The 6569-nt window shown below is 39.9% G+C and overlaps 1 pseudogene; it reads right to left on the bottom strand.

Annotated features, from left to right (window-relative positions):
- Positions 1–1569: 1569 nt before the first annotated feature.
- On the bottom strand, positions 1570–2895 carry LOC127686779 (inactive serine/threonine-protein kinase VRK3-like; annotated as a pseudogene).
- Between the last annotated feature and the right edge of the window lie 3674 nt (positions 2896–6569).

Raw genomic sequence — 6569 nt, 5'->3', positions numbered from 1 at the left:
TATATGTAAATTTGGGTAATTATAAAATATAAATTACTGTGGCTTTTGAAAATATCCTTTATGTTACTCCCCCCTTTATTACTCTCCTTCTATCATGTCATCTCTTTTCTCCAATTAAAGGCTAGTCCTTCCTCATAGCATCTGTATCCTGCTGTTCCTCTCTCTAGATTTTTCTTTACCACACCTTGGTTTCTCTTTTTTTTCTTTCTTTTCTTCCTGTGATTTCTCCTTGTTTCTATCACTTCTGAAGACTTGGAGCTAGAAACCCTGGGTAAGAGGCAACATGCAGAGTTTGTCTCTCTGAGTCTGGGATCCCTCAATATAATTTATCAAATATGTGCTCCAAGCCATGCTTAATGAAAAGAGTATTTTGTGTGCTTTATATCTTATGACAGATATTATTTAAAAGCCTATTATACAGATGTGAAAATGAAGGTTAAAAAAGCATATTTGTTTGCCTAGAGGAAAAAAATGGTTGAGTTTTAAGAAAGTTTTTGCATACCTTTCTAAGATTTATAAAATATAATATCTTTTTTGAGTCACTTTATATACTCGTTCTTAAGTACAGCAGTTATTTTAAAAATCAATAGGCTTAACTTTGAAAAATTACATCCTTAAAAGGTAGTCTTTTATTTATAATTCCCTTTCCTCAGATCATGATATAGCCTGCATCTCTGCTACCTTCAAGATTTTATTCTAATTCTCCATTGCCAGGAGGGTCTTCCTTGAATCCTTCCTTCAACTTCAATCACCATCGTTGCTTGATCCTTCTCACTTAAGCTAATCTAATATTTTCCATAGTATCCATCCCCCTTTACTTGCTTTATAATTTACTTATGCTCATCATGTGTCTTTTGGTTGTAGAGTGTGAGGTTTGTAGTGTCAATCATCCTTGGCTATTCTACTCACTAAATTGAAAGAATTAGTCATGTCTCTGGAATGGTGAGCATTTAGGGCCAATCATCTGCTAGAAAAACACATTCAAAAGTTTTGTGTGCTGTGACTGTATTGGAAGACACAGATAGAATTTTTCTAGGACCTGGGAAATTCCTCTTCAGTAAATCCTAAGCAGGATAGGCTTTGTGTTAATTTTCAGTAGGTCAGTTCAGATGAGTCAGGAGTTGTTTTTCTTCCTTTTGAAGCAAAGACCTCTCTGTTTCCTTTACTCCTTTAATTCCTCAAATATTTCTTTTTATGTGGTTTTACTTTATTCTGCAATTCTCAATGGTTTCTTTTATTTGTTGGTTTATTTATTTATTTATTTATTTACTTGATTAAAAGCAGTTTATTATGGGATGACAGGAATGTTCATGGCAGGAAGGGCCCAGGGAAGTAGCTGCTGCCGCCACCAACATTGACTCACCTCCATCCACAACTGCAGGGATGGGACAGGGTGGAGTTTCACCTTATGGGAGATGACTCAGGTTACTCAGCACTGAGAGGACTGATCTGTCTGTCCTAAGGTAGAGGCACATTCAAGGGATTCCTTTAGGAGCTCAAACAAAAGGCCTCGAGTCACAACACTTCATGTTCTATTTCAAGCTAAAAGTCTGGAGCTCTGGTTTCCACCTAAGGCACCATCTGGAGGTCCAGAGGGTCATAGGGTGACTCCTGCATATCCTGCAGCAGAGCTTCTAGATTATTCCTCACCATGGCATAGAGTGACTTCTCCTCATACTTGAGAGGCATCACCACCTTCTGGTACTCTTGTGGAGTCTCTGAAGCCCTGTTCAGCAGCCACGCAGCCCCACATTGGGTTCAGAGCTGTCCAGATATTTCTGCGTTTGCCTACTTAGCTCCTTTGTTGGAAAGGTGGTTTATCCATAGCAGAGACCCATAATTCCACTTGAGCATACAATAGCTCATGGTCTGGAGATCTCTGTGTCAGGAAGGCCCACATTCCTTGCACACTCCAGGTGCCCCCTCATGAGGATTTCTCCTGCCTCCTTTGTAGAGCACGTGTTTGCCACCTAGGCAGTAGTGTCAGGTGAAGCCATAGCCCACCAGGATCACCTGGCTCAGAACCTTTGGATTCATAAAGACATTCTCAGTTGTCATGTTTCTGTGAATATACTTGTTTACTCCAGAACATCTATTCAGGCCACTGGCAGCACACATCTCTTTGATAGCACATGGTTCAGTTTATCATCCATGGCTGACTGAAGGCTCCTGCCCAGGATGTGGAACATCAGAAACCTGTACTTTTCCTGATGAATGCCAAAGCTGATACAGATAGGGATGGCTGGAGCAGGACCAAGCACTGCTTCTTCCACTTGTTTACATGCACAGGATTGGCTGCTCTCTGAAAAAAGTTATGTTCATTGAAAAGGCACCCATCTTTGGAGTCTAGTTTGAGTGGTAATCTCTATTCCTGGGTCTGTGATTCACAGAGAACAACAAAAGCAGGCTCAGCTTCATAGAGAATGTCTCGGTCATCTGGGGGCTTCAGGGCCTCCAATGTTCAGTGTTTTCCATTCTGGTCTGTCAGCTCTGTCCTTATGGGCAAAGCCTGGAGTGATGTGGTCACTAGGCTCCACTTCAGTGTCTGAGGGCTCAGCCTGGTGGAAAGTGGACTGCCTTTGGGGATCAGGGCTCTGCTCCAGGTGCCTGTGACTCTCTCAGGAAAACTCAAGGTATCATCAGACTTGAAACTGTCGTGGTCAGAGTGGAGAGAAGTTAGAAGAGAAGTGACAGTGTGGGACCATTTATCTTTCTTGGGAGAGGTTTCAGAACTGGAGTTCAGCTCTCTTCTGGAGCTTCAAAGAATGACACAAGAGGCATAATGCCAATTTGGGTGCCGCCATCCTCCTCTATAGTTAGGGCCTTGCCACAGTAAGGGCAGAACTTGAATGACACTTTGACACATTTGCCACAGACTAGACAGATGGAGATCATGTTTTGTGGACTCAGGGTTGGGTTCTTGGATTACTGGGTTAGTCACTCTGTCTTGATAGTAGACTTTTTCCCAGTAGAAACTCCAGGGTTGGTACCTTTGTAATACAGTTATTTAGATTATTTATGTGTGTATTTATGTTCAGTGTTTGTGCATACACACCTTTTTCAGGTACCCACCGAGGCCAGAAGAAGGCCTCAGATGCATTGTAGTTAAAGCTACAAGTGTTTATGAGTCAACTGATGTGGGTCCTGGGAATCAATGCCAGGTCTTCTGGAAGATCAGCAAGTGCTCTTAATCATCAAGTAACTAAAGATATTCTGGCCCCTTCCATAGTATTTGTTAAAATATAAAGTGATTACAATTGAAAAGGAAAAAATCCCTACTGTTTCAGTGAAAATTATATGTGTAGCAGGGAGACTTTTGACATCTTTTGTTTCTGTTTTTTTAATTCCACATTTACTTTGTGTCTACTAGTGTGGTTTACAGCCACACTTACTGGGGCTGCCATTGTTCTTTAAGCACATCTGAATGTTTGTGGCTGGTGTTGATTCATGGGTCATTTGCTGTCTTCTGCTGCTTTCTATAATAAAGTAACTTTTAGTGGCTTTAAGCTATTTCATTTCTGTAATGTTGTAGTCAATCAGAAGCTATGTAAGTAATCTGCAGAAATAAAATTGGACTTTTATACTCGCTGTCTGTCAGGGCAGAAAAGGGTCACTAGGTACTGTATCACCCTGAGCTTTAGATTTCTGGTGATGCAAACCGCCAGGGATCTGCCTGCACTCAGGAACTGAGCACATAGGCGGTTCATCTGCAAGCCAGTCCATCGCAGGACCTGTGTCCTATGTGAGAATCAACAGAGGGAGTGACCCCCACCACAACATCTTCGCTCCATAATAGAGCAGACAGAAAACACCTGGTTGACCTTGACAACCTAAGTATAACATTGCTTGAGGCAAGACTGAGAAGGGCTCCAGAGCAACAAAAGAGGAAGGCAGCATATCAGTAATTTGTGCCAGAAGAAACCCAGTCATCCAGTGTTGCAGAGATAACCTTAAAGATCCACAGTAGGTTGAAGCACCAGCCAGTGACAATAAGACCATCTAACACCTGGGAGAACTAGATAGCTAAAGGCAAACATAGGAACATTACTAACAGAAACCAAGGCATTATGGCAGCATCTGTACCCAATTCTCCAACAATAGCAAGTCCTGGATACCCCAAAACACCAGAAAAACAAGATTTGGATTTAAAATCACTGGTCATGATGCTGGTACAGGAACACATGAAGGACATACTTAAAGAAATTCAGGAGAAAATGGATCAAAAATTAGAAGCCCTTACAAGGGAAACACAAAAATCATTGAAAGAAGTTCAGGAGAATACAAAAGCCAATAAGGAGGAAATGCAAAAATCACTTAAAGAAATACAGGAGAACTTTGATCAACAGGCAGAAGTCAGGAAAGAGGAAACACAAAAATCTCTTAAAGAATTAGAGGAAAACACAAACAAGCAAATGACATAACTGAGCAAAAATTTCCAGGATCTAAAAACAGAAGTAGAAACAACTAAGAAAACACAAAGGGAGACAACATTGGAGATAGAAAACCTTGGGAAGAAATCAGGGACCATAGACACAAATATCAACAACAGAATACAAGAGATAGAAGAAAAATCTCAGATGCCGAAGATACCATAGAAACCATGGACTCAACAGTTAAAGAAAATGCAAAATGCAAAAAGCTTGTAACCCAAAACATCCAGGAAATCCAGGACACAATGAGAAAGCCAAATCTAAGGGTTATAGGCATTGATGAGAGTGAAGATTTACAACTTAAAGGGCCAGCAAATATCTTCAACAAAATTATGGAAGAAAACTTCCCTAACCTAAAGAGAGAGATGCCCATGAATATACAAGAAGCCTACAGAACTCCAAATAGACTGGACCAGAACAGAAATACCTCCCGTCACATAATAATCAAAACCCCAAATGTACTAAACAAAGGGCAAGTAACATATAAAGGAAGACCTATCAGAATTACACCAGATTTCTCACCAGAGACCATGAAAGCTAGAAGATCCTGGGCGGAGCTCATGCAGACTCTAAGAGAACACAAATGCCAGCCAAAACTACTATACCCAGCAAAACTCTCAATTACTGTAGATGGACAAACCAAGATATTCCATAACAAAACCAAATTTGCACAATATCTTTCTACGAACCCAGCCCTACAAAGGATAATAGGGGGGAAACACCATTACAACGAGGGAAACTATACCCTGGAAAAAGCAGGATATTAAGCTTCTTTCATCAAATCAAAGGAAGATAACGACACAAGTATAACATTAAAATAAAAAATGATAGGAAGCAATAACCACTACTCCTTGATATCTCTTAACATCAATGGGCTCAATTCCCCAATAAAAAGACATAGACTAACAGACTGGTTACGTAAACAGGACCCTACATTTTGCTGCATACAGGAAACACACCTCAGTGTCAAAGACAAAAACTATCTTAGAGTAAAAGGCTGGAAGACAATTCTACAAGCAAATGGTCCCAGGAAACGAGCTGGAGTTGCCATTCTAATTTCAGATAAAATTGACTTTCAACCTAATGTCATCAAAAAAGACATGGAAGGTCACTTCCTGCTGGTCAAAGGAAAAATCCAACAAGAAGAACTCTCAATCCTGAACATCTATGCCCCAAATACAAGGGCGCCCTCATTCATAACAGAAACTTTACTAAAGCTCAAAGTACACATTGCACCTAACACAATAATTGTGGGTGACTTCAACACTCCACTCTCACCAATGGACCAATGAGGAAAACGGAAACTAAACAGGGAGACAGTGAAACTAATTGAAGCTTTGAACCAATTGGAGGTAACAGATATATATATATAGAACTTTTCATCCCAAAGCAAAAGAATAACCTTTTTCTCAGCAACTCATGGTACCTTCCCCAAAATAGATCATATAGTTGGTCACAAGACAGACCTCAACAAATATAAGAAGATTGAAATAATCCCAGGCCTCCTATCAGATCACTATGGAGTAAAAGTAGTCTTTAATAACAGTAAAAACAACAGAAAGCTCACATACACATGGAAACTGAACAATACTCTACTCAATGATACCTTGGTCAAGGAAGAAATAAAGAAAGAAATCAAAGATTTCATAGAATTTAATGAAAATGAAGGCACAACATACACAAATCTATGGGACGCAATGAAAGCAGTGCTAAGAGGAAAACTCATAGCTTTGAGTGCCTCCAAAAAGAAATTCGAGAGATCATACACTAGAAGATTAACAGAACAACTGAAAGCCCTGGAACAAGAAGAAGCTAATTCACCCAGGAGGAGAAGAAGACAGGAAATCATCAAACTCAGGGCTGAAATCAATTAAGTAGAAACCAAGAGAACCATACAAAGAATCAACAAAACCAAAAGCTGGTTCTTTGAAAAAATCAACAAGATAGATAAACCCTTAGCCAGACTAACCAAAGGGCACAGAAAAAGTGTCCAAATTAACAAAATTATAAATGAAAAGGGAGATATTACAACAGAAACTGAGGAAATTCAAAAAATCATCAGATCCTACTACAAAAACCTGTACTCAACACAACTGGAGGATCTGGAGGAAATGGACATTTTCTTAGACAGATACCAAT

This window comes from Apodemus sylvaticus, chromosome 6, assembly GCF_947179515.1.
Source record: "Apodemus sylvaticus chromosome 6, mApoSyl1.1, whole genome shotgun sequence".
Lineage (NCBI taxonomy): Eukaryota > Metazoa > Chordata > Mammalia > Rodentia > Muridae > Apodemus > Apodemus sylvaticus.
This window is presented reverse-complemented; position numbering and strand designations above follow the sequence as displayed.